Source organism: Poromitra crassiceps (assembly GCF_964638095.1).
Source record: "Poromitra crassiceps genome assembly, chromosome: 1".
In the NCBI taxonomy this organism is placed as follows: domain Eukaryota; kingdom Metazoa; phylum Chordata; class Actinopteri; order Beryciformes; family Melamphaidae; genus Poromitra; species Poromitra crassiceps.
Genome location: NC_139623.1, coordinates 71,946,338 through 71,961,949, shown reverse-complemented (window position 1 = coordinate 71,961,949; position 15,612 = coordinate 71,946,338). Strand labels below are relative to the sequence as shown.

Below are 15,612 nucleotides of genomic sequence, written 5' to 3'. Positions count from 1 at the left end.
GTGGCATTCTGAAGAGGGGGGGGAGTGTGTGCGCGTGAGGTTTTGGAGAGAGAGGGACATCCATGCCATGCGTAATGTATCCAAGCCAGGATTTCCTGCACTGCGCGCAGAATACTTGTGCGCTCACAGGTGCAGTGGGGTTTTTAGGGCTAAGAGCTGTTTAATACTTGCTATTAGGTGGTCTTAAAATTGGGTGCATGCAAAGACTTTGCATTTTGCGTGGACATGCCTGGTTTGGCATGGGCGACGGCCCAAACCTGTGTTTATGCTGGCAATGGTATCTTCACCAGAGTGCAAAATGACACTTGCCGATAAGGGAAGAGGCGCGCAAAGGCCAGTATTTTGCGCGGACACGCCTGGTTTGGCCTGGGCCACGCCTACACCTGTGTCTGCTCTTAGATCCCGGCGCAAAACTGGATGGTGAAGGCAGACGGTAGCATAAGACGCAGGGACGATGGCATAAGAGATGCGCAAACTGGTGCACAAACGATAGCGCCTGTACGACGATATAGGACCCCACATCTCTCCAAGCACCTGCAAAGGCAACATGCTAACACAAAGCTAGTAGCGAAAGAGTCCTGGACCCCAAGCAAGCAGCCAAAGCTTGGTTTTGCATGATACATTGTAGAGGAAATGTTGCCCATTTAACTAACAATTACGTGACAATGCATCTCGGGCGATGTCCAAATGCAGCTTTAAGGTTTATTATTATTATTATTATTATGTTGTTGTTGTTGTGGTGTTGTTGTTGTTGTTGTTTTTTATAGTTATTATACACCTTGGATGAGCTACTAGGAGTTTGTTCTTCTGTCCTTCATACCTGAAGCACTGCCTGGCCCAAAACCACCAGGTCCACCTCCAATTACAACTCCAGATCCAGGTATTCCACCTGTCCCCAGTCCGGATCCAGGTCCACCTCCAGTTGCAAGTCCCACACCTCGTCCTGGGACCCCTCCTCCTACTCCTGCTCCCTGGCTAAGGCCAGTACCTGCTCCCCCACCTGGTCCACCACCCAGTCCTCCAGCTCGTCTAGGTAGACCTGAGAATAGCATTTTATTAGAAATAAAACAATAAACTCACTAGAAGTTACATAGAGTGTGCAAACATCCATCAATGCCGAACAATTCTCAAGTTTACTGTTGCACCCAAAGACACCATTCCTGTCACATTTTTAAGCAAACTGATTTCCTGACCCTGCAAGTGTATCCTCTCTATTTGGACTCAAGTATCTACTGTATCTCCGTTTCATAGTTTTAGTAAAATAAAATAAAATGGAGGGCACTAAGGTTGAGTGCGTCCTCCACCAATCTTTCAATAAAGTTTTGTGGTGTTACGTGAATCCAAAGTTACTAGGCGCCTTTTTGTGATTAGCTATTTATGCTCATTACCATGCCCCATTTTGGCTAGTGGGTGTGGACAATTAAACAGTTCTTCCTTGGCCCATGACCAACCTTTCTACAAAGTTGTGTGGTGTGTTACGTGAATCCATTTGGAAGTTCGGGGCTTTTTTGTGATTGGACACTCCTATTACCATGCCCCCTTTTGGCCACTGGGCGTGAAAGGTTAACCAGTTCTAAGTTGGCGCATGACCTGCTTTTCTGCCAATTTCGTGCAAATCCGTTCATAACTTTTTGAGATATCCTGCTGACAGTCAGACAAATGGCGGCCAAAACAGTTTTTACCTCCCGGCCAACTCTGTTGGCGGAGGTAAACATTTTTTTTAATTCGCTATGCTAGGCAGCATGTGTGTGACTGCCTTGCAAAAACATTGCCAGGCCTGGTTGCGGCCACTGATAAGTACCACCGTAGTCATATTTTGTCCTCAGGGTTGTGAGTCAGTCAGTCAGCTTCAGACAGAGCCAGGTTTAGGCTGGCAGCTGCCTAGTTTGCCAGGCAGCAATTTGTGACAGACACTGATGGTGAGTGATGTCATCAGTGAGTGATATCATCAGTGATGTCATCAGTGAGTGATGCCATCAGTCGTCGCGCTTGCCAGACTGGCTCTTCTTACGGTCACTGTGTTATAGAAGGGGGAAAAGGCTCTGTTATGGTTACCATCCACCGAAAGTACCAAGCAGGCCTGCTTTATTGCACAATCCAATCCTTCATCACAACTTGCCATTTTCAGCGTGTAGGTTGCTAGCTTGCTAGTTAGCATTGTTGTTGTTTCACAGTGGCAGAGACATTTGAGACTGACACGCAGAGAGCGGAAAGGGATTTCCCTTCGCCCCGACTGAAATGGTCGGCACTGTGATGTGCTTTTACCTCTACACTACCCAGACCCATTCATTATTTTTTTAATATCCTACTGACAAACAGACAGACAAAGAAACTAACATTGGCAAAAACAAACCTGTGGTGGAGGTACAGTATATGTAGCAATATTATTTATTCACGAGGGGATCAAAAGGTTCAAATTCTATGTTTAGGTGCTGTTGATTGCAAATTACATGGAATCACAGATTAATTTAAACACCTTAGTATGTTTTCAAAATGATGCATAATATGATGAAGTGGTGACTAAAAAGTATCTAAGATACTCAAATCAAAATAAAAATCTTACCATATTTGCCTGCTTTGGCGCCAGCATATCCTGAAAATGCAGAAAAAAGACACAGGATGCTTTTAGAGTGCTTTATTAGCCTTCAAATACAGTATATCTGTTTTGAATCCAGACATGCCTTCTGAGTTAGATGTTGGGTTTTAACCTACCTCCAGGTCCATAACCAACACCACCTGGTCCATAGCCTGTACCAGCACCGCCAGGCCCAACTCCTCCACCTGGTCCGTAGCCTGTACCAGCACCGCCAGGCCCAACTCCTCCACCTCGTCCGTAGCCTGTACCAGCACCGCCAGGCCCAACTCCTCCACCTGGTCCGTAGCCTGTACCAGCACCGCCAGGCCCAACTCCTCCACCTGGTCCGTAGCCTGTACCAGCACCGCCAGGCCCAACTCCTCCACCTGGTCCGTAGCCTGTACCAGCACCGCCAGGCCCAACTCCTCCACCTGGACCGTAGCCTGTACCACCACCGCCAGGCCCAACTCCTCCACCTGGTCTGTAGCCTGTACCAGCACCACCAGGCCCAACTCCTCCACCTGGTCCGTAGCCTGTGCCAGCACCTCCAGGCCCAACTCCTCCAACTGGTCCGTAGCCTGTACCAGCACCTCCAGGCCCAACTCCTCCACCTGGTCTGTAGCCTGTACCAGCACCTCCAGGCCCAATTCCTCCACCTGGTCTGTAGCCTGTACCAGCACCACCAGGAGCAACTCCTCCACCTGGTCCGTAGCCTGTGCCAGCACCACCAGTGCCAACTCCACCAGTAGGTCCAGCTCCTGTACCTCCAAGAGCTCCACTTAACATACCTATCAGGAGAATAGCACTTTTTATTCAGATATTTTTGGCAGATAGAAGTAATAATAACACATTACTTTTATGCTTAATAGCACCCTTTAAAATGTGTTACACTGGTGTCCCTAGTGCTCCCAAATGGGCAATTCCTAAGATTGCCATAAAATATTATATATTAATGGAATCACAGATTAATTTGAAAGACCTTAATATGTTTTCAAAATTATGCATAATATGATGAAGTGGTGACTAGAAAGTGTCTAAGATACTAAAATAAAATAAAAATCTTACCATATTTGCGTGCTTTGGCGTCAGCATCATAACCTGAAAATGCAGAAAGCAGACACAAAGATGCTTTAAGGGTGCTTCATTAGCCTTCAAATATATCTGTTTTGAATCCAGACATGCCTTCTGAGTTAGATACTGGGTTTTAACTTACCTCCAGTTCCATAACCAACACCACCTGGTCCATAGCCTATACCAGCACCACCAGGCCCAACACCTCCACCTGGTCTGTAGCCTGTACCAGCACCGCCAGGCCCAACTCCTCCACCTGGTCCGTAGCCTGTACCAGCACCGCCAGGCCCAACTCCTCCACCTGGTCGGTAGCCTGTACCGGCACCGCCAGGCCCAACTCCTCCACCTGGTCCGTAGCCTGTACCGGCACCGCCAGGCCCAATTCCTCCACCTGGTCCGTAGCCTGTACCAGCACCGCCAGGCCCAACTCCTCCACCTGGTCGGTAGCCTGTACCAGCACCGCCAGGCCCAACTCCTCCACCTGGTCCGTAGCCTGTACCGGCACCGCCAGGCCCAATTCCTCCACCTGGTCCGTAGCCTGTACCGGCCCTGCCAGGCCCAACTCCTCCACCTGGTCGGTAGCCTGTACCAGCACCGCCAGGCCCAACTCCTCCACCTGGTCCGTAGCCTGTACCGGCACCGCCAGGCCCAATTCCTCCACCTGGTCCGTAGCCTGTACCGGCCCCGCCAGGCCCAACTCCTCCACCTGGTCTGTAGCCTGTACCAGCACCGCCAGGCCCAACTCCTCCACCTGGTCCGTAGCCTGTACCAGCACCGCCAGGTCCAACTCCTCCACCTGGTCCGTAGCCTATACCAGCACCACCAGGCCTAACTCCTCCACCTGGTCTGTAGCCTGTACCAGCACCGCCAGGCCCAACTCCTCCACCTGGTCCGTAGCCTGTACCAGCACCGCCAGGCCCAACTCCTCCACCTGGTCTGTAGCCTGTACCAGCACCGCCAGGAGCAACTCCTCCACCTGGTCCGTAGCCTGTGCCAGCACCACCAGTGCCAACTCCACCAGTAGGTCCAGCTCCTTGACCTCCAAGAGCTCCACTTAACATACCTATCAGGAGAATAGCACTTTTTATTCAGATATGTTTGGCAGATAGAAGTAATAATAACACATTACTTTTATGCTTAACTCATTGAGTGCCAAGGAAGAGTATGTTCGTCAATTCAGATACTAACGTAGAGTGCCAAGGACGAGTATGTTCGTCAATTGCGTTTTTTGACGGTGGGACGTGGATCAAAGCCTCAGGCATCTCCTGTACAAATATTGTAGCTATTGAAGGTGTATAACCTATTTTACGGACTCATTAGGTGGCGACAGTGCTCTCCAGATTAGAGAAAGGTCCGGAAAACAGCAGGAAAAAGCCCCGTGATGAAAGAGAAACCGCTCATGCTGCAGCCAGAGCCATATAGATTGCTCTGTCTGGAGCTGACGTTGGCTGCGAACTTCAGTCAATCCGCGCCCACAACTGAGCCCCTCTGCCTCTGTCTGTCTGTCTGCATAGTTTCTCCACACGATTAGCCGCCAGAAAAGCAGCACCCGACGCCGAAGGGCCAAACCATTCTCAGCAGTCCAGTTTGGCTTTTCCGTCTCGCGCTGGGAGCCGGCGCACAAAAACGGAGCACTCCGAAAATAGACTGGGTGCGTGTTAGGCTGTGTGTTAGTGTGGGGAGGAGTTTGCAGCTGAGGGGGGGAGAGGGGGGTGGGGCACGCAGGGCACCACACAACTACAACACGTCACTACATCAGAAAATATTAGCTTCAGACTCAGTGAATGTGCTTGAAATGCTTCATTTCACAAAAGGCGGAATAACTCAGCTTCTAATTTGAAACGCCTGTATTTGCTCAAAACAACCTATCTTCTCCGGCTCATAACTAAAGAACGGAAAATGGTATCAATAAACTTTTTTTTGCTGATGATACAATAGAGTCAGCTTTGTGTCTTTTTTTTTTGTCTTTGTGCGTGTTCGGTGTTTACATAGTAATATCACACAATATTCTGTGGGCCTCGAGAAATCACTGAAAACGCTCTGAAACTCTGGCACTGGGAGCGTCCGTTCTCCAAAAGTGGCTGGCACTCAATGAGTTAATAGCACCCTTTAAAATGTGTTACACTGGTGTCCCTAGTGCTCCCAAATGGGCAATTCCTAAGATTGCCATAAAATATTATATATTAATGGAATCACAGATTAATTTGAAAGACCTTAATATGTTTTCAAAATTATGCATAATATGATGAAGTGGTGACTAGAAAGTGTCTAAGATACTAAAATAAAATAAAAATCTTACCATATTTGCGTGCTTTGGCGTCAGCATCATAACCTGAAAATGCAGAAAGCAGACACAAAGATGCTTTAAGGGTGCTTCATTAGCCTTCAAATATATCTGTTTTGAATCCAGACATGCCTTCTGAGTTAGATACTGGGTTTTAACTTACCTCCAGTTCCATAACCAACACCACCTGGTCCATAGCCTGTACCAGCACCACCAGGCCCAACACCTCCACCTGGTCTGTAGCCTGTACCAGCACCGCCAGGCCCAACTCCTCCACCTGGTCCGTAGCCTGTACCAGCACCGCCAGGCCCAACTCCTCCACCTGGTCGGTAGCCTGTACCAGCACCGCCAGGCCCAACTCCTCCACCTGGTCCGTAGCCTGTACCGGCACCGCCAGGCCCAATTCCTCCACCTGGTCCGTAGCCTGTACCGGCCCCGCCAGGCCCTACTCCTCCACCTGGTCCGTAGCCTGTACCAGCACCGCCAGGCCCAACTCCTCCACCTGGTCCGTAGTCAAAGTGCAAATCACATTTCTATCAATCAAGCATCAATTTAATTTTTTATATAGCACAAAATCATAACAAGAGTTATCGCAAGGCACTTTAGAAATAAAGCAGGGAGAAAACCAATCTGATTCATGAGAAATTTATGGGAATTTCTCTATTTACATATGTTATGGTAAATGTAGAACAGAACAGTAAATCTGTACATTCCTTGGGAAATACTCTAGGCTATGTAGATTTCCCAGCAGGCCAGGAAATTTGGATGAAAAAGCAAGCCCGGCCTGGTGGTGTGAGATGATGCTGGCGAGTAGCAAAACAACTTGGTTAAGGTTAGGCAAGTAAAACAACTTGGTTTGGGTTATGGTTTGGGTTAGGCTTAAAAAACTGTACACATCGGACACGGCGTGTCCACATGCGGGACACAATCTCGGCCCTCCCATGTGAAAGGCAAGGAATCTAGATTTCCCGGGAAATTTACAGCTTTACCTGTCTGTTGGGAAATGTATAGATTCCCCAGGAAATGTACAATTTACCGTTGTCCCACTTTTATGCCTCCGCCGGCGGTAGCCAGGCCGGAGGCATTATGGATTTGGGTTGTCCATCCGTAAGTACGTACATCCGATGTTCGTTAATGCGATATCTGAGGAACGCCTTGATGGAATTTAATCAAATTTGCCTCAAACGTCGACTTGGACTCAAGGATGACCTGATTAGATTTTGGTGGTCAAAGTTCAATGTCACTGTGACCTCACGAGCGCCATTCCCAAGTTCGTTAACGCGATATCCCAGGAACGTCTTGACGGAATTTAATCAAATTTCCCTCAAACGTCAACTTGCACTCAAGGATGAACTGATTAGATTTTGATGGTCAAAGGTCGAAGTTCAAGGTCACTGTGACCTCATGAACGCCATTCCCAAGTTCGTTAACGCGATATCTCAGGAATGCCTTGACGGAATTTCTTCCAATTTGGCTCAAACGTTGACTTGGACGCAAGGATGAACTGATTAGATTTTGGTGATCAAAGTTCAAAGGTCAAGGTCACTGTGACCTCACGAATGCCATTCCCAAGCTCGTTAATGCGATATATCTCAGGAATGCTTGGAGGGAATTTCTTCCAATTTGGCTCAAACGTCCACTTGGACTCACGGATGAACTGATTAGATTTTGGTGGTCAAAGGTAAAAGTTTAAGGTCACTGTCACCTCACGACCGCTCCTTTCATGCTCGTTAACGCGATATATCAGGAACGCCTTCGCGGAATTTAATCAAATTTGCCTCAAACGTCCACTTGGACTCAAGGACTAACTGATTACATTTTAGTGGTTAAAGGTCAAAGTTCAAGGTCACTGTGACCTCACGAACCCCATTTCCAACCTCAATGCGATATATCTCAGGAATGCTTGGAGGGAATTTCTTCCAATTTGCCTAAAACGTCCACTTGGACTCGAGGATGAACTGATTAGATTTTGGTGGTCAAAGTTCAAGGACACTCTGACATCATGACTGCTCGTTTCATGCTCTTTAACGTGATATCTCAGGGACGCCTTGATGGAATTTCATCTAATTTGCCTTAAATGTCCACTTGGACTCAAGGATGAACTGATTACATTTTGGTGGTCAAAGGTCAAGGTCACTGTGACCCCACAAACGCCATTTTCAAGCTCGGTAACACCATATCTCAGTAACACCTTAATGAAATTTCTTCACATTTGGCTCAAACGTCAAATTCTCGACAGACATGGATGTCGACTGCTCACTTGTTGGCGGAGGCATAAATCCGTGGTGTGGTCATTCTAGTTCTACATTTAAGGTAAATGTAGAAAAATGGGAAATGCTGTGACAGCAAGAGATTCTGCTGTCATAGAAGAGGACCTTATAGAAAGAGGGAGAGGGAGCACACCAGGTGTGTTGTCATTAGAGGAAGTGGGACTCGGTCCGTTGATGCAGCCTGTCCCACCAGTCTGCATCGGTGCAGACGGTTGAACATTATTAGACATCACATCACTGTAAATGTGTGTGTCAATTTCCTGGATAATAAGTTCTAGACTTGCGGGAATTGATGACATGCGCAATACCTGTAATCCCATGCTGAAATTCAGGCCCTGAGACTCAAATGAAACTACGGCCCTGTGTGAGGATGGACCTTCAGCTGGAGGATGTATGACACCGGGTAGTGAAAGTCAGATTCATCTGGAAGCTAATAGGCCGATGACCATCATCTCGACCAGGACCACCATCACCACCGTCAGAACATGGAATGTCAGAACTATGTTTGAAACTGGCAAGACAGCACAAGTGGCAGCTGAGATGAGATGCTACAATCTTGAAATGTTAGGAATCAGTGAGTCAAGGTGGACTGGTTCCCATCAAAAGAGGTTAGCCACAGCGGAGTTACTGCTGGTCTCGGGCCACGGGGAAGGCAACATGCCCCACAGCCAGGGAGTGGCCCTGGTGTTGACCAAGAATGCCCAGAGAGCTCTCATTGCATGAGAGGCACATGGCCCATGGATCCTCACTGCCTGCTACTGAACAAAGAAGAGGAGGATCAAAATGGACATCATCCAGTGCTATGCCCCAAAGAATGAGAGCGACGAGGATGTCAAAAAGGAATTCTACAGCAGATTGTTGACCATTATCCAGGCATGCCCAAGAGGGAAGATCATCAATGCCAAGATTGGCAGCAACAACCCGGGGTTATGAGGAGATCATGGGGAAGAAAAGTTTGGGTGAGATGAATGAGAACGGGGAGAGATTTGCCAATCTGTGTGCCACAAGCAACCTAGTCATTGGCGGGAGTTTCTTCCACCACAGAAGGATACAAAAGGCCACTTGGGTATCACCAGACCTGTCGGCGGAGAACCAAATTGGCCATGTGTGCATCGGGAAAAGGTTTAGAAGATCTCTTCAAGATGTGCGTGTCAAATGAGGAGCCGATGTTGCTTTGGGCCATTATCGCCTGGTCGCCCGCATACAGCTGAAACTGAGCAGCCAGTGGACTGCGGAGACCAACCAATGCCAGAGATATACAGTATCACCACACCTCTGAAAGAAACAGCCAGGGTAGAAGAGTTTAAGATCATGCTCCCCAACAAGTTCCAGATCCTACAAGAGTTGCCAGAGGAAGAGACCATTGAAGTGGCAGAGTATAAAAGAGGCAGCCACATCAACATGCAAGGAAGTGCTAGGCAGGTACAGCTACAAGGAATGGATCTTGAAAAAGATTGAAGAGAGGAAAAGAAGGTGGTGGCAATAAACAACAGTCGCACATGATCCGGAAAAGCCCAAGCCCAAGAAGACTACTCAGAATGAACAGAACCTTCAAGAGAAATATAAGGGCAGACAAGAAGAACTACATGGAGACACTCGCAGAAGAGGCAGCTCATCATGGCAACATGAGGGACCTATATGCCACCATCAAAAAGCTTTCCGGAAAGTACAGCCAGCCAGAGAGGTCACTGAGGGACAAGGACGGGAAAACAATTCCAGATGTGGAAGGACAGAAATGCAGATGGGTTGAGCATTCCAAGGAGCTTTTGAACAGAGCAGCCCCACATAATCCAGTCGATATCCAGCCAGCTGACTGCAGATTGATTGCAGTGCACCTTCTAAGGAAGACATCCGCAAGGTCATCAAACAACTGAGGAATGGGAATTCTGCAGCGTCAGACAACATTCCGGCAGAAGCACTAAAAGATGCTGGTCCCTATTTACCCTATTCCCTAACACCTGGGAGGACGAAAAAGTCCAATCAGATTGGAAGGAGGGCTACCTCATTAAAGGGGGACTAACCCCCCAGATATGTATCAGAACAGTGATTTGAAAATACCTATGGAAAAAACCAAGAAATTACATATACTCTTGTCTATACTAGACTCTTTGGCTGTGTTCAAGTCAAGATTTTTTTTCGGAAATCGACGCCATTACAGTTTGCCTACCGCCTCAAAAATAATTTATTTGAGAGGGGCAATATCTTTATAAATATCAACAACTAGCCAACGCTGGTGGTCTGTATGGAAACAGCGTTGCTTAAAATGGTTGAAAGTTATATAAATTTGGTAATTCAGTGGCGAACTAGAAATTTAATTATTTTTTCCATGTGTGTGTGCATGGGCGTCTGTACCTATCGATAAGAGCAAAGTGATGTGCGGCTCGTTACCGCAGCACACCGCACAATACGACAAACCCCCCGCTCTGGGGTAACACAATGCGAGATTTCTCTACGTCATTCCCTCGTCCAACTTGCCATGAAATCCCTTTTTCATTTTAGTTTGGGGGCTTTTCGTGATTCTTGTTAAAAGTTGTGCAAAAGTTTTCCTCTCAGCGCAGTTGCAGGCTGCTGCGCCTCCTCCCTCCTGCCAGACCCCGGCTGGCGAAACAGCCTCCTGCATGGGGCGCTCTGTAACCTCACGGAGCAACAAACAAACACAGACAGAAATAGCTGGTGTGCGATTTTTCTGCTCAATACAGTCTGAGATTGGGTACAGGATTGAGGGAATCCCGCATCTGTTTGCGAAAGTGCGACTGGACAGGACGCTTTTCACAGACGGGCACAGCGTCAGTAGCTGAGTAGCCTGCTCTAGTCGGAGCGAGGCGAGTGTCTCTCAGGGCACAGCTGCAGATCTCTCCTCCTCCTCAGTCAGCCCATTCAGTCTGTCCCCATTCAGTCTGTCCAAACTCAATACCGATATAATCTCAGTAGGAGGGATGCAGGGAAATATATGATAGTAGCCGATGTGTTTAGAGAAGCTTTGTCACGTTGTCACGTCGTAGTATAGCGTTATATTTTACATGTGCGCTAAACTTCGATGAGATTTGTTTGCGGAAATGTCAGACTGTGCTCTCTCTGCTCTCTCTGCTCTGGCCGAGAGAGCACAGAGAGCCCAGCTGCTGCTGCGCGCGCCCCCGGAGCTTGGGGCTCGTGCATGAGGATGATGAGGATACAGTACGACTCTCTCCTGCCTGACTGGGCTGGAGACAGTGCTTCCAACTCGGACTGATAATATAAACATCATCATTCGAGCTTATCCAGGTAAGATATTAATAAAGTAATGACACATTCAGCGGGAAACTAACTATAATTAAGACATGTGCCAACTTCGACGACGTTTGGTTCAGTATTTTAAGAGCAAACTTCCTGAAAAGTTGCTGTTTTGGAGATTTATAAAAGGTTGGGAATGATTTTACAGCAACACAATGTCATGTCCTTCCTTTTATGATTATAGTGGCATTTATTGATAGTATTGTGTTACATAGGAGTTGGTAGGAAAATAACAGGTGATTGTAATAAATTAACAGGTCAAGTGACATCATGGGAATAGGCTTGGAGTTGTGAGGAGCCGAAAGGGTACAGGGGGGGTAGGGGAGTAATTATCTTGAAATCCCATAGTCTTTGGGGACAACCTGAAGTCAGGTTGTACCAAATCTCCCATTCATTTGAGGAAAAAAAAAAGCAGTGTTCCACCCTTAGAGGGCGCTTATGCCAGATATGCTGCTGAAAAATGATACAAATGGTAAAATGGCAACAGTTTGGTGTCAAATGTGGAAATTCTGACCAGAATTCTTCACACATCACCCCCAAAGTCATATATATTGGTTAAAAGCTGAAAAAAAGTGTTTTGGGGGTTAGTTACACTTTAAGCTCTCGAAGTAAGGTGACATTAGTTCCTGTCCTAAATACAGGGGATGACACTGCTGTCAATCCCAGGCAAGACATTAAACAGAGTCCTAAACGGCATGAAAGACTCCATTGACCCACAGCTCCGAGGCAAACAAGCTGGCTTTTGCAAAAATAACTTCTGCACTGACCAGATCACAACACTGCGTATCATTCTGGAACAGTCACTGGAGTGTAACTCACCTCTCTGTCAACTTTATTGACTATGAGAAGGCGTTTGACAGTGAGGATTGGCAGACCATCTGGAAACTGCTGAGACACATAGGGTGCCGGAGAAGATCAGTTACATCATCAGGAACTCCTATGAAGGGATGACCTGCAGGGTGCCACCAATGCCTTCCAAGTGCGGACAGGAGTGAGGCAAGGATGCTTGTTCTCACCTTTCCTGTTCCTGTTGACTCATGAAGACATCCACAGCTCAGAAGAGGAATGGCATCTAGTGGACACTGGACACAGTTGGATGACCTTGACTTTGCCGATGACCTGGCCCTTTTTTCCTACACCCATTGACAAATCCTCGGATCTGACCACCATCATCAAGATCAGGATCTTCAATTCCATGGTTAAGTCTGTTTTGCTGTAGAGCTTGGAGAACAACTGTCACCATCATGAAGATAATCCAGACATTTACCAATATTCACCTCAGAAGAATCCTTCAAATTTGCTGGCCAGATAATATCAGCAACCTGGAACTGTGACAGCAAACAAGACAGCAGCCTGTAGAGGAAGACATCCTCAAAGGATGCTGGAGATGGATTGGTCACACTCTTTGCAAGCCTGCATCTAGCACCACAAGATATGCCCTCTTTTGGAATCCACAAGGGAAAAGGTAAAGAGGCAGACCAAGAAACACCTGGTGCCGTGACCTGAAGGCAGATGTGAAGAGAACTGGCCATACATGGGGACAGCTGCAGAAGTTGGCCCAGGACTAGGATACTGGAAAGCTTTTTTTTGTGGCCTATGCCCAAAGTTGGGCCACAGGCAAAGCTAGATAGACAGATTATTCCAACTTGCACATGCACATCCTGTGCTCCTGAAAAGGGTATCTTTTTCTCTACCCCAGACTCACCTAAACCAGGTATGCCACCTCCACCTCCAAATCCAGGTATACCTCCAGCCCCGCCTGCTGTTCCAACTCCAGCTCCACCCCCTGCAGGAGCCAGGGCTCCTTGACCCAGTACACCTGCTCCAGCTCCACCTGGTAGAGAACACACAAGTGTCGCCACAGATCATTTAATGATTTGGAGGCTGCTATGGTGACGCTTCATTTCAGATTTCATCCCTGTACACCCTAAATTCATTATGTAACTGTCCTATTGTCCTACATAAGGATGATATTACCATATTTAGCTGCAGCTTTGGCTGGGTTCTTCGATTTCCCCGCCCCTGGAAAAATTTAAAAATCATTTTCAGTTTGGATTCACCAACCCCCCCCCCCTTTATTCATCATTGGCTGTATTCGGCTCTATATGGCTGTAGAGATTAGTGCACTGGTGGTTGCTGTGTACCTGATTTGGGTGATATGAGAGGGTAACCACGGAAAACTCCAGGTAACTGCTGTCCACCAAAACCTCCTCGACCAGCTGATGGGAGAGGTAAACATCCCAAATGCTCATAACATGAGATGCTACATTGCTGACTGCAGGGTGAACATCTGTATTTGGTGAATTAAGCGTTCATATTCATGTTGACAAATTCACTTTTAATATGACAGTGTTTCAGTTCATAAATTATTTACACTTACCACCAGCTCCCGGCCCAGCGCCCCCCTGGCCCAGCACTCCAGCCCCTGTGAGGAATGTATATGACATATACAGAAGTTCATATTAACAAGGATTTGCAAGGCTGACATTTTACCATCTGAGTGATCAACCCACCAGTCTGAGGCCCAAGCCCGGATCCTGTGGCAACTCCAGGGAGAACACCGCGGCCTCCAAAACCTAACCAGGGGAAGAGATGAGAATAGTTAAACAAACAAACAAACAAACAGGGAAATATTGATAAAACACGTGCACTTTTTGTTTCCAGATATAACATTACCTTGGCCAGGTACAAGTCCACCTTGATAGAGGCCAGGCACCCCAACACCTTATAATGTAGACAGAGACAATATGAGACTATACAAAAATAATGACAAAAACATGACAAAAGTACACAGAAAATTCAACCATTCTTGTTCATGATAAACTATGAACTATCTTGTATTAACAGATGGGTTGTCCTCTTTTGAAGTTTACCTGGCACTTGTTTTGATGCTTTACTAGCACTCTTCCCCCCTGGTCCTCCTCCGGCAGCACCAGTCTGTGGCAGCACTGGAACTGAAATAGAATATGAAGTCACTTTTGCATAAATCACTTTTAAATGTGTCTGTGGAGAAAAAAATAGTATTATATCCACTGGGTAATTGTTGAAGTTTGATTTTTGATACATGAAGTTATCTAATGTAGAATATGTTTTCTGTGTGTCAAGGTATAGCACTACTGTACAGATGTAAATCTCATTATCTACCTCCTGCTGGCACTGCAGCTCCTCCAGGACCAAAGCCACCCACACCTCCAGGGCCAACTCCTCCTGCACCACCAGGGCCAACTCCTCCAGGGCCAACTCCACCTGCACCACCAGGGCCAACTCCTCCAGGGCCAACACCACCAGGGCCAACTCCTCCAGGGCCAACTCCACCTGCACCACCAGGGCTAATTCCCCCAGGCCAAACTCCACCTGCACCACCAGGGCCAACTCCACCAGGGCCAACACCACCAGGGCCAACTCCACCAGGGCCAACTCCTCCAGGGCCAACTCCTCCAGGCCAAACTCCACCTGCACCACCAGGGCCAACTCCACCAGGGCCAACACCACCAGGGCCAACTCCACCAGGGCCAACACCACCAGGCCCAACTCCTCCAGGGCCAACTCCACCTGCACCACCAGGTCCAACTCCTCCAGGGCGAACTCCTCCAGGCCAAACTCCACCTTCACCCCCAGGGCCAACTCCACCAGGGCCAACTCCACCAGGGCCAACTCCTCCAGGGCCAACTCCACCAGGCCAAACTCCACCTGCACCCCCAGGGCCAACTCCACCAGGGCCAACTCCACCAGGGCCAACTCCTCCAGGCCAAACTCCACCTGCACCCCCAGGGCCAACTCCACCAGGGCCAACTCCACCAGGGCCAACTCCTCCAGGGCGAACTCCTCCAGGCCAAACTCCACCTGCACCCCCAGGGCCAACTCCACCAGGGCCAACTCCACCAGGGCCAACTCCTCCAGGCCAAACTCCACCTGCACCCCCAGGGCCAACTCCACCAGGGCCAACTCCACCAGGCCAAACTCCACCTGCCCCACCAGGTCCAACTCCACCAGGTCCAACTCCACCAGGGCCAACTCCACCAGGTCCAACTCCACCAGGGCCAACTCCTCCAGGCCAAACTCCACCTGCACCCCCAGGGCCAACTCCACCAGGGCCAACTCCACCAGGCCAAACTCCACCTGCCCCACCAGGTCCAACTCCA

General features: G+C 48.2%; 1 long non-coding RNA gene across 1 annotated transcript; it reads right to left on the bottom strand.

Annotated features, from left to right (window-relative positions):
• Positions 1-952: 952 nt before the first annotated feature.
• Positions 953-2,853, bottom strand: LOC310775056. The gene is made up of 3 exons (XR_014552628.1): positions 2,713-2,853; positions 2,564-2,593; positions 953-1,039 (listed from the first exon to the last, which is right to left on the bottom strand). It is a non-coding gene; the product is annotated as an uncharacterized lncRNA (long non-coding RNA).
• Positions 2,854-15,612: the final 12,759 nt, after the last annotated feature.